Genomic DNA, 13,322 nt, shown 5'->3' on the forward strand with positions numbered 1-13,322 from the left:
CAGCTGACATTCCCGATTTGAAGTATTCATAATCTTACTGCACATCCAGTGAAACAAGACAATATTAACTGAGTGCACTGTGTTCTGGTAGGCATATCAGGGTAGCTAAAGATGAATACAATATAGGGCCTGAACTTGGGGGACTCACAGTCTAGTGGGACAGATATGACAAATACAGAAGTAGCTGTAAGAGGCAGATTATTAAAATATCACAAGAGAGATACTAACAAATTAGACTCTAGATAGTCCTAGAAGGAAAACATAACAGTATCATCAGTTATGATTATTTTAAATTCTATAAACTTATATTGAGTTTTACTGCAACTGTTAACATGAATTATGAAAATCCGAAGACTAATCTGATTTGGCCTAGTCAAGGAATATTTGACTATGCTTACAAGTGTAGGACTGTTGCTTCCTAAAAAATGGTAAAAACATGGTCAAAGAGAAGTGGGAGTGTGATGCCAACAGGGAGAGGCAAGCAAACTTACCCAATATTGCTATAATCCTAAACTTCCATTTGAAAAAGTAGCTCAAGTTTTTCTCCTTTTATAGTGATATAGGTAAATGTTTACCATATTATTTCCCCCCTATTACTTTAGACAGTTTTTTTGTGTGTATCAGTTTAACTATGTTAGCATCTAAAATACAAAACTGCACTCATTTTGAATTTTCTAAATTGCATTTATTTTATGTTTGTGAATATTTTTTAAAATTTACTTTTATAGATTATTTTTCTATGTGAAATATTTTATATTCCCAGTCTTAATAATATATATTCACTGTTGACAATTTGGAAGATGTAAAAAAGAAAAGTAAAGTTAGTATATCCTTCTCCTTAGAAATGATAAACCCTTGATTATGTTTGTATTTTTTAGATGTGTATGCATATATATTTTCATTAGAATGCAATACTATTTATATACTGTTTATAACCTGCCTTTTAAAAAGACTTTAATACAGCAAAAATCTTTTTGTAATTCTATGATATAATTTTCAATGATTGTGGATATACCATTTTTATTTAATCCCATGATGTTGAGATTGTTTTGAAAAATTTTGCTTAATAGTCCTATAAAAACCAGCCATTTTTATAAGTAAATATTTATGAGCATCAGTTGTTTCTTGTAAGATTTTTTTGAGTGGAATTATTGGGTCAAAGTAGTTTTTTTTAATTTTAGAATAATTATGGATTCATAGAATTTGCAAAGATAGTACACAGAGGTCGCATGTATCCTTCATCTAATTTTTTCCGTTAGTTAAATTTTACCAAATTATAGTGCAATATCAAAACCAGGAATTTGACATTGGTACAATGTGTGTATGCTTTTGCCATATAGATAATGTTTTTTGGTTTTCTCTCAAGTCTACATTCAAGATTTTTCTCCTTAGTCTTCGAGTTATAGAATTTTGATTATGATGTCTCTTGGCATTTATTTCTTTGGATTTATTCTATTTGAAATTTATGCAGTTTCTTGAATCTGCAGGTTTATCTCTTTTTTTTCAAATTTGTGAAATTTTTGTCTTTTATTTCTTTGAGTATTTTTCAGCGAACATTCTTTCTCCATCTGGGACTTCTATGACGTGTCTATTAGATCTTTTTTTTAATTAATTAATGTATTTTATTGGAGGCTAATTACTTTACAGTATTGTAGTGGTTTTTGCCATACATTGGCATGAATCAGCCATGGGTGTACATGTGTTCCCCATCCTGAAGACCTTCCCACGTCCCTCCCCATCCCATCTCTCAGGGTCATCCCAATGCACCAGCCCTGAACACCCTGTTTCATGCATCGAACCTGGACTGGTAATCTATTTCACATATGATAATATACATGTTTCAATGCTATTCTTTCAAATCATCCCACCCTCGCCTTTTCCCAGAGTCCAAAAGTCTGTTATTTACATCTGTGTCTCTTTTGCTGTCTCGTATATAGGGTCATTGTACCATCTTTCTAAATTCCATATATATGCGTTAGTATCCTGTATTGGTGTTTTTCTTTCTGACTTACTTTACTCTGTATAATGGGCTCCAGTTTCATTCATCTCATTAGAACTGATTCAAATGCATTATTTTTAATAGCTGAGTAATATTCCATTGTGTATATGTACCACAGCTTTCTTATCCATTTGTATGCCGATGGACATCTAGGTTGCTTCCGTGTCCTGCTATTGTAAACAGTGCTGTGATGAACATTGGGGTACATTTGTCTCTTTCAATTCTGGTTTCCTCGGTGTGTATGCCTAGCAGTGGGATTGCTGGGTCGTATGGCAGTTCTATTTCCAGTTTTTTAAGGAATCTCCATACTGTTATCCATAGTGGCTATACCAGTTTGCATTCCCACCAACAGTATAAGAGGGTTTCCTTTTCTCCGCACCCTCTCCAGCATTTATTGTTTGCAGACTTTTTGATAGCAGCCATTCTGACCGGTGTGAGATGATACCTCATTGTGGTTTTGATTTGCATTTCTCTGATAATGAATGATGTTGAGCATCTTTTCATGTGTTTGTTAGCCATCTATATGTCTTCTTTGGAGAAATGTCTGTTTAGTTCTTTGGCCCATTTTTTGATTGGGTCTTTTATTTTTCTGGAATTGAGCTGCAGGAGCTACTTCTATATTTTTGAGATTAATTCTTTGTCAGTTGCTTCGTTTGCTATTATTTTGTCCCATTCTGAAGGCTGTGTTTTAACCTTTCTTATAGTTTCCTTTGTTGTGCAAAAGCTTTTAAGTTTAATTAGGTCCCATTTGTTTATTTTTGCTTTTATTTCCATTATTCTGGGAGGTGGGTCATAGAGGATCCTCCTTATGTCAGAGTGTTTTGCCTATGTTTTCCTCTAAGAGTTTTATAATTTCTGATCTTAACATTTATATCTTTAATCCATTTTCAGTTTATTTTTGCTTGTCAGTAAAGCTTTTGATTTTTCGAGTTTGGATTTTAGCCTCCTGCCTCTTGCTTTCAGTCTTACTCTTACAGTAGCCTCAGGACTTCTCCATCCATATAGCACAGATGATAAAACATCTAGGTTAATAGTGAAAAAATTCTCCACAGTGAGGGACACCCAAAGAGATTCACAGAGTTACATGGACAAGAGAAGAGGGAGGAGGGAGATAGAGGTCACCAGGAGGAAAAGAGGGGGTGTCAAAAGGAGAGAGAGCAGTCAAGCCAGTAATCACATCCATAAGTGATAATGGATACTGAAGATTAGATTCTTAAAGGTTCAGTTCAGTTCAGTCGCTCAGCGTGTCCAACTCTTTGCGACCCCATGAACCGCAGCACACCAGGCCTCCCTGTCCATCACTAACTCCCGGTGTCCACCAAAACCCATGTCCATTGAGTCAGTGATGCCATCCAACCATCTCATCCTCTGTCGTCCCCTTCTCCTCCTGCCCTCAATCTTTCCCAGTGAGTCAGCTCTTTGCATCAGGTGGCCAAAGTATTGGAGTTTCAGCTTCAGCATCAGTCCTTCCAGTGAACACCCAGGACTGATCTCCTTTAGGATGGACTGGTTGGATCTCCTTGCAGTCCAAGGGACTCTCAAGAGTCTTCTCCAACACCACCGTTCAAAAGCATCAATTCTTCAGTGCTCAGCTTTCTTTGTAGTCCAACTCTCACATCCATACATGACCACTGCAAAAACCATAACCTTGACTAGACAGACCATTGTTGGCAAAGTAATGTCTCTGCTTTTTAATATGCTGTCTAAGTTGGTTATAACTTTCCTCCGAAGGAGTAAGCGTCTTTTAATTTCTTGACTGTAGTCACCATCCACAGTGATTTTGGAGCCCAGAAAAATAAAGTCAGCCACTGTTTCCACTGTTTATGCATCTATTTGCCATGAAGTGATAGGACTGGATGCCATGATCTTAGTTTTCTAAATGTTGCACTTTAAGCCAACTTTCTCACTCTTCTCTTTAAAGGTACAAAATTGATAACAGATACCAAAAAGCAAAGATTAAAAATCTAGAGTAGAGGTTAGACTCTGAAAAATACAATATTAAAAATGCAAAGCAAAATCAATCAGAAAAAATGTAAAAAAAATATGAAATTTGCTTTAAAAATAAGGTATTTTTTTGCAATGTAATAATAGGTTATAAAAATGAAAATTAAAGGAGTAATAAAGAACTTAAAATTTAAGAAAAATTAAAAAATGATAATAATTAAAATATATCTAGGAATTTCTCTGGAGTTGTTGAGGGCAATGTGGGGTCAGTTCAGTTTCAGATAGTTCTTTGTTACAGCTTATACTTCTCAAGGTCTGTAGGTTCCTTCCAGTGCTTAGTCGATGCTAACTACAGGGTTTTTATCTGTTGCACCTGTCACTTCCAGAGCAGTTCCCTCTTCTTTGTTTATTTTGGCTTTGTCCGTTTGCAAGTCTCTTCAGTGTCTAATTTCTGCCCTGACGCAAGGGGGAGAGAAGATGGTCACTTATTTAGGCTTAGTTGTTCTGTTGTGTTGTGGGGAGGGAGGAAGCCTGCAAACATATATCACTGGCATGTTTGGGGAGTGCTCGCAATGTATGGGCCACACTGGGTTTGCCCCAGCGCACAGTGTGTGTGCTTTCCCGGTCTACACTGCTCAGCCTCCAGGTTACTCTGCAGAGGAGCTCTCCAAAGTGGGCCCTGGGTTGCATGCACTTCCCAGGTCTAAGCTGCTCAGGTTTAGGTTCTCGGATACTCCACAAAGGCACAGACTCAGTTAGGAATGCATTTTGTGCCCTTCCCTGGTCCGGGCAGCTCAGGTGACCAGGTGCTTGGCCAACTCACTGTCCCAGGTGGGCTGTGCATCTTAATCACCTCCCAGGTCCCAGCCCCTCCATTTCCTGGGTGCAGAGCAAGGGTGCTGTCTCAGGTGTGCCATGTGTCTCCTCTGGGGAGCTGATCTCTAGCTGTGACCCTCCTGGCAGATATCAACAGTCCAGGAGCCCAGGAAGACTTCGGAGCAACTGTGAGCAACTGGGAGCCTGCTCACAGTTTGGTGGAGGATGCTGTCTCTGGGGCCAAGATTGCCCCTTGCCTTCAGGCTCTAGCTGTAGCCTGCCTGCCTCTCTGCCTCTGTCAGGTGGGCGGGGCTGGTCTGCAGCTGGCTAGCTCTCCTTTGGTATTCGCTCAATCCTTTGTTCTGTGTGCAGGCCAGGCTGTGCCTTAGGTTAGAGCTTATCATAGGAAAGTGTTCTCTCTCTCTCTCTCTTTTTTTGTTTTTTTCTCTCTGACTATCCCACAGTTTGGGTTGCTATCTCCCGTTAGTTCCCTCAGATTGTCCTCAGGGCATTCAGGCTGGGTCCTAACCCTAAGCATGCAACTGGTGCCTCCCTGTTCAGCCCCTGCTCGCTGGTGGCAGGTGTGAGCATCTGGGCCATATCTCTGCTAGAAGTTGCCATTAGGCGCATATTCTGTGTTGTTTTTTTTTTTTTCCTCCCAATTATGTTGCCCTCTGAGATTCCAAAACTCCCCACAGACCCGCTGCTGAAATGCTTTCCTGGTGTTTGGAAACTTCTCCTCCTTCACGTCTCCCTCCCCGGGATGGGTGTCCATCTCTTAACTCTTGTCTCTCTTTTTGTCTTTTATATTATGTCTTACCTCCTTTCCAAGAGAATGGGCTGCCTTTCTGGCTGCCTGGTGTCGTCTGCCAGCATTCAGAAGTTGTTTTGTGGAAGTTGCTCAGCATTCAGATGATCTTTTGATGAATTTGTGGGGGAGAAAGTGATCTCCCCATCCTATTCATCTGCTATCTTAGGACTGCTCTTGTCTATTAGATCTTTTCTTTATACTTCCATATGTCTTTGAGGCTCTGTTCATTTTTTTAATTCAAAAATATTTTGATACCTATTGAGAGCAATGTACCCTGCTAGACACAGTGGATTATAGGAAGGAATATAGCCAAAGTGGTAGCAATACTAAGATAGTACAAGCAAGAAGAATGCAAAGTACATGTACTTCTGTTCATGTTCATATAGTCTGTTTTCTCTGTTTTGTTCATATTGTGCCATTTCTACAGTTCTACTTTTAAGTTCAATGATTCTTTCCTCTCTGTACATTCCATTCTGCTATTGAACCTATCCAGTATGTTTTAAAATTTTGATTATTATATTTTTTAGTTTAAAATTCTCTGTTTGATTCTTCTTTAAATCTACTTGGTGCTTGTGGAATGCATCAGGATTTTCAGAACTCTAATCAAGAAAGAGATACCAAGAGACTACTAATCCAAGATAGATAAAAACAAGAATTATCATTACCAAGATGAACTAATGAGTGATGGTTGTGACTTTTATTTTTGTTTTTTAGAATACTATTGATGTTTTAATGTTGTTTTTTTCTGGATTGAAGGAATCCTTTTTTCGTAAGCTACCTATAAATTATAATGATTATATACATTGTGCTTTTGTAAACAGATATGAACAATTTATCTTTTCTCAAGAAAAAAACTTTTTTACTTGTTTCCTAATGCTTTCTCTTTCTTTGCTGAGACTGTCATTTCATTTGTTTCCCACATGTTTGTAATCAATCACTGATGCATTTTTATGATGGTTACATTAAATCTTCAGACAAATACAGCAGCTGTGTTGTGCTGATTGTCTTTTCTTATTGACGTTGAGGTTGTCCTGGTTCTTGGTATAATGAATAATTTTTTATTGCTACCCAGGTATTTTTGTTATATAATGGGACTTAGATCTTATTCTTAGGCTTTCTCTGACACTGTTCTGGTAGTGAAAGTGAGTGTTCCCTTGTTACTGCTAGCTGGTAGTGGAAGTCCTGGTTCCCTGCTTGGCCCCTGCTGGCATGCAGAAATTGTAATACTTCCTTATTACTGCTCAGTGATTGTAATCTCCAGTAGGCCTCACTGTTTCCACCCTGGGTAGGAGGAGCAGCAGTGCCTCGATACTGCTCCACATGGCCTCAAAGACACCATGGGGACAGGATGTGGCTTCATTACTCAGGCATTGGTGGCCTCTTCTGACACCACCCCAGTGGAGCTGAGGAGCTGTCTTCTTTACTGCTGGATAGGGGGTGAAAATCCAGGATCCCATCCTGGTCTCTGCTGATATGGTAAAGGATGGGGGGACTGTTTCTCCTGGTAAATACTGGCTCCCTACTTGGCCTTTAACACCACCCTACCAGGGATGTTGGGACACCTCATTATAACCTGGTGAAGAATGGAAGTCTACATACACTCCCCATTCAGGCATTAATGAGTGTAGAGGTGGAGCCTTGTTTTTTTTCTGCGGTGCTCAGCTGGGATAGAACAATTGCTATCTAAAAGTTTTCTGTCTTGCTAAGTTTCCCCTTTCCTGATCTTTTGACTAGAGAAAAGCAGGCTTTTGTTGGGGCTTTGTTTGTCTGAGTCCACTGATGTTTCTGGGTTGCCAGGTTCTCTAGTAACTACTCTGGGATATATGAGGCAAAAAGAAAACTCAGGGAACTCTGCCATTTTGTTCCTTTGGTGTCAAGGTCCCTTGCTGGTCTGCTTTATTTCTTTACTTCAGAATTTTCTCATGTTCATTTTATATATTATATCGAAGATTTTTAACTCTACTTAGCAAGACCAATAGAGAAACGTACCTTTACTCCATCTTTCTATAAATGAATGTCCCAAAGTTTTTGAAAGTTTCTGGAGTTTTTAGGGCATTTGCCCCTCTTCCAAAGGTATATCAAATTACATATCCAATGGTAGTTTATAAGCAAACATGTCTGTTTCTCCAAACATACAAGAGCATTGCATATTATCTTAGCAAATCTCCATTGCCAGTTTGAAAGTAGAAAATGATATTTTGTTTAAATGTGTATTTAATAAATCATGAGGTTGACTGTCCTTTCATAGTGTTTACTGGGTATTTATCCTTTTACTGTGAATTAGTTATTCATTAATTTGTCTATTGTATTGGTTATTGTTTTCTTATCACCTTATAAAAACAATATAAACATGAAGGGTAAAAAAGAAGAATAATAAAAATAAACATGCATGAAAAGATGCTCAGCATTGCTAATTATTAAAAAAAAATGCAAAGCAAGACTACAATGAGGTATCACTTCACACTGGTCAGAATGGCTATCATCAAAAATCTACAAGCAGTAAGTGCTGGAGAGGGTATGGAGAAAAGGGGACCCTCTTATACTGTTGGTGGGAATGTAAACTAGTACAGCTACTATGAAGAGCAGTATGGAAGTTCCTTAAAAAACTAAAAATAGAGCAACTGTATAATCTAAGAATCCCACTCCTGGTCATACCTGGAGAAAACCACAGATTGAAAGGATAGATGTACCCCAGTGTTCATTGCACTGTTTACAAAAGCTAGAACATGGAAGCAACCTAAATGTCCATTGCTGGAGGAAGGGACAAAGAAGGTGTGGTACATATATACAATGGCATGTTACTCAACCATAAAAAAAGAATGAAATAATGTCATTTGAAGTGACATGGATGGACCTAGAGATTGTCATACTGAGTAAAGTAAGTCAGATAGAGGAAGACAAGTATCATACAGTATCACTTAAATGTGGAATGTAAAGAAATGGTACAGGTGAACCTATTTACAAAAGAGAAGTTAAGATATGAAAGGTTGTTGCTGAACCACAAAAGACGCTGGAATTCTTGGCCTCTGGAGGAGAAGAATTCAATCCGGGGCCAGAGACAAGGCTTGATCACTCAGAGCTTTTGTGTAATTCAGTTTTATTAAAGTATAAAAGAGAGAAAGCTTCTGACATATACATCAGAAGGGGGCAGAAAGAATACCCCCTTGCTAGGGTTAGCAATGGAGTTATATACCTTTTAATTAGTTATTGCAATGAATCAAAAGAATGTCTTCAAGTTTGTGAAAATTTTACCAGATCCACTCCCATAATATACATTCTGTGATATCAGGATTAGTCAAAAGGTTTTCAGAAAGGAGAAACTGTCCTCAAGCAGGATACATTGTTGGTGTATAATCCCTAGTACAGAGTTTAAACTGAGTTGTGTAACTGACTGAAACTAAAGTTGGCTTGGGGCTTCCCTTGTGGCTCAGCTGGTAAAGAATCTGCCTGCAATGCAGGAGACCTGGGTTCGATCCCTAGGTTGGGAAGATCCCCTAGAAAAGGGAAAGGCTCCACACTCCAGTATTCTGGCCTGTTGAATTCCATGGACTGTATAGTCCATGGGGTCGCTTGGCTTAAAGCTCAACATTGAGAAAACTAAGATCATGGTATCTGGTCCCATCACTTCATGGGAAATAGATGGGGAAACAGTGTCAGACTTTATTTTTGGGGGCTCCAAAATCACTGCAGATGGTGATTTCAGCCATGAAGTTAAAAGAGGCTTACTCCTTGGAAGGAAAGTTATGACCAACCTAGATAGCATATTAAAAAGTAGAGACATTACTTTGCCAACAAAGATCCGTCTAGTCAAGGCTATGGTTTTTCCAGTGGTCATGTATGGATGTGAGAGTTGGACTGTGAAGAAAGCTGAGCCCCAAAGAATTGATGTTTTTGAACGGTGGTGTTGGAGAAGACTCTTGAGAGTCCCTTGGACTGCAAGGAAATCCAACCAGTCCATCCCAAAGGAGATCAGTCCTGGGTGTTCATTGGAAGGACTGATGCTGAAGCTGAATCTCCAATACTTTGGCCAGCTGATGTGAAGAACTGACTCATTGGAAAAGACCCTGATGCTGGGAGGGATTGGGGGCAGGAGGAGAAGGGGACGACAGGATGAGATGGCTGGAGGGCATCACCGACTCAATGGACATGAGTTGGAGTAATCTCTGGGAGTTGGTGATGGACAGGGAGGCCTGGCATGCTGTGATTCATGGGGTCGCAAAGAGTCAGACACGACTGAGCGACTGAACTGAACTGAAGGAATGTAGGTCATACCTGAATGGTCTAGTGGTTTTCCCTACTTTCTTCCATTTAAGTCTGATTTTGGCCATAAGGAGTTCATGGTCTGAGCTAGTCAGTTCCCAGTCTTGTTTTTGCTGATTGTTATAGAGCTTCTCCATCTTTGGCTGCAAAGAATATAATCAGTCTGATTTTGGTGTTGACCATCTGTTGATGTTCATATGTAGAGTCTTCTCTTATGTTGTTGGAAGAGGGTATTTGCTATGACCAGTGCATTCTCTTGGCAAAACTCTATTAGCCTTTGCCTGCTTCATTCTGTACTCCAAGGCCAAATTTGCCTGTTACTCCAGGTGTTTCTTGACTTCCTATTTTTGCATTCCAGTCCCCTATAATGAAAAGGACATCTTTTTTGGGTGTTAGTCCTAAAAGGTCTTGTAGGTTTTCATAGAACCGTTCAACTTCAGCTTCTTCAGTATAACTGGTTGGGGCATAGGCTTGGATTACCATGATATTGAACGGTTTGCCTTGGAAATGAACAGAGATCATTTTGTCGTTTTTGAGATTGCATCCAAGTACTGCATTTCAGACTCTTTTGTTGACCATGATGGCTACTCCATTTCTTCTAAGGGATTCCTGCCCACAGTAGTAGATATAATGATCATCTGAGTTAAATTCACCCATTCCAGTCAATTTTAGTTCACTGATTCCTAGAATGTCAGCGTTCACTCTTGCCATCTCCTGTTTGACCACTTCCAATTTGCCTTGATTCATGGACCTCACATTCCAGGTTCCTATGCAACATTGCTCTTTACAACATCGAACCTTGCTTCTATCACCAGTCACATCCACAACTGAAAGAGATGGAAATACCAGGCCACCTGCCCTGCCTCTTGAGAAACCTGTATGTAGGTCAGGAAGCAACAGTTAGAACTGGACATGGAACAGACTGGTTCCAAATAAGAAAAGGAGTACGTCAAGGCTGTGTATTATCACCCTGCTGATTTAACTTACATGAAGAGTACATCATGAGAAATGCTGGACTGGAGGAAGCACAAGCTGCAATCAAGATTGCTGGGAGAAATATCAATAACTTCAGATACGCAGATGACACCACCCTTATGGCAGAAAGTGAAAAGGAACTAAAAAGCCTCTTGATGAAAGTGAAAGAGGAGAGTGAAAAGTTGGCTTAAAGCTCAGCATTCAGAAAACTAAGATCATGGCATCTGGTCCCATCACTTCATGGGAAATAGATGGGGAAACAGTGTCAGACTTTATTTTTGGGGGTCTCCAAAATCACTGCAGATGGTGATTGCAGCCATGAAATTAAAAGATGCTTACTCCTTGGAAGGAAAGTTATGACCAACCTAGATAGCATATTAAAAACAGAGACATTACTTTGCCAACAAAGATCCATCTAGTCAAGGCTATGGTTTTTCCAATGGTCGTGTATGGATGTGAATTGGACTGTGAAGAAAGCTGGGCGCCAAAGAATTGATGCTTTTGAACTGTGGTGCTGGAGAAGACTCTTGAGAGTCCCTTGGACTGCAAGGAGATCCAACCAGTCTATCCTAAAGGAGATCAGTCTTGGGTGTTCACTGGAAGGACTGATGCTGTAGCTGAAACTCCAATACCTTGGCCACCTAATGCGAAGAGTTGACTCATTGGAAAAAACCCTGGTGCTGGGAGGGATTGGGGGCAGGAGGAGAAGGGGACGACAGAGGATGAGATGGCTGGATGGCATCACCGACTCGATGGACATGAGTTTGGATAAACTCCAGGAGTTGTTGATGGACAGGGAGGCCTGGCGTGCTGCGATTCATGGGGTCACAAAGAGTCAGACACGACTGAGCAACTGAACTGAACTGAACTGAACTGAAGGAATGTAGACAAAAAAAGTTTGTCCTTTCCTCCTCCTCGAGAATTCCAGATCCCTATCTCCACTTTGAGAGCCCTCACCCCTTTCTCCTCCTTGATGACCCTGGAGTTCTTATCAATCTTCCTAGGAATTGACTCTCTGTCACAGATGTAGAAAACAAACGTGTCGGGGCAGTGGTGGAAGTTAAGGTTGCTCAGTCATGTCCAACCCTTTGTGACACTATGGACTATACAGTCCATGGAATTCTCCAGGCCAGAATACTGGAGTTGGTAACCTTTCCTTTCTCTAGGGAATCTTCACAACCCAGGGATTGGACCCCGGTCTCCCCCATTGCAGGCGGATTCTTTACCAGCTGAGCCACAAGGAAAGCCCAATGGGGCAGGGGGTGAAGGGAGAGAATAAATTGAGAGATTGAAAGTAACATATACATATTGCTATATATAGAATAAATAGCTAATAAGGACCTCTCTGTAGCACATATCAATACTCTGTTAATGCCCTATATGGGAGTAGAATTTATAAAAGAGTAGATATAGATGTATGTATAACTCACTTGGCTCTACTGCAGAAACTAACACAATGTTGTAAATCAACTGTACGCCAATAAGAAAATTAAGTTAAAAAATAAAAAGTAAGCCTGATAATTTCACCATAGGAAATTAAATAAATAAACATTAAGGGTATCAACCCTTTGTCTTATGTATTGCAAGTTTGTTTCTTGGTTCACTAAGCATTTTTTAAAACATAGGTTAAGTAGAGGGCATTACCCTAGGTCTTGGGAATAAGGCAGAAAATGATAAATAATTCATGATCTCCAAAAGCTTTGATTTTATGGGGGAAGAGCAAAGTAACAACAAATAAGCTAAAAATGAAAACAAAAACACAGTAAGCAAAGCATAGTAGGGTAAACTAAGGGTGCAAGCAATGAATATTAAAGGGAGAAGCCATTGTGGTCTAATATGATCTACAAGTTCTTCAAGAAAATTATGGAACATGATCCTTGCCTTAAAAATGGTATATAAGAAACTTTGTGGGGAAAAAAAAAAAGAAACTTTGTGGTTTCATGTTAAGTATAATGATAATATAAAGCTTGCTTATATAAGTTTTATGTTATCAGTAAATTTTTTGAACTAATTTTGTATTGTGAGGGATGAGCATATTTGTGTTTATATATACACATGCACACACATATGTGTGTATTTATAAGTACATCAGTGTATTTATAGGTAACAAATTCCAGAGAGTATATGCCAAATAATGGTTATCCACTACATGATGTTGAGTGAATGTTTAGTGGATAAGAGTGGTTATCCCTAAATGATGGGAAGACAGGTAAACTAACTTTTAGGGTTTTTTGGTTTATTTACCTTGATTTTCTGATTTTTCTACAGTATGAATTAAAAACAGATTTAACTGTTTATGCCACAAGGATAAAGGATCATATAATAGTATGACCAAAATTTAACATACTATACCAGATGTTCATTATAATTTTGACTGTGTACAGTTGAATCCACAGTTTGAAGTGTTTATTTCCAGTCTGCTACAATACAAATGGAACACCCTCAATGCTCCAGATTTTGTATGTATGTGAAAAAGCCGCCTGTAAGGTTTGGTGATTTATAGTTTAGTTTTTTAAC

At 39.2% G+C, this 13,322-nt stretch overlaps 1 protein-coding gene across 2 annotated transcripts in view; it reads left to right on the plus strand.

Moving 5' to 3' along the window:
- Window positions 1-13,322, plus strand: part of CHM (CHM Rab escort protein) — a 240,676-nt gene that overhangs the window by 189,932 nt on the left and 37,422 nt on the right. The window lies entirely within an intron of this gene.

Source organism: Cervus elaphus, chromosome X (genome assembly GCF_910594005.1).
Source record: "Cervus elaphus chromosome X, mCerEla1.1, whole genome shotgun sequence".
Lineage (NCBI taxonomy): Eukaryota > Metazoa > Chordata > Mammalia > Artiodactyla > Cervidae > Cervus > Cervus elaphus.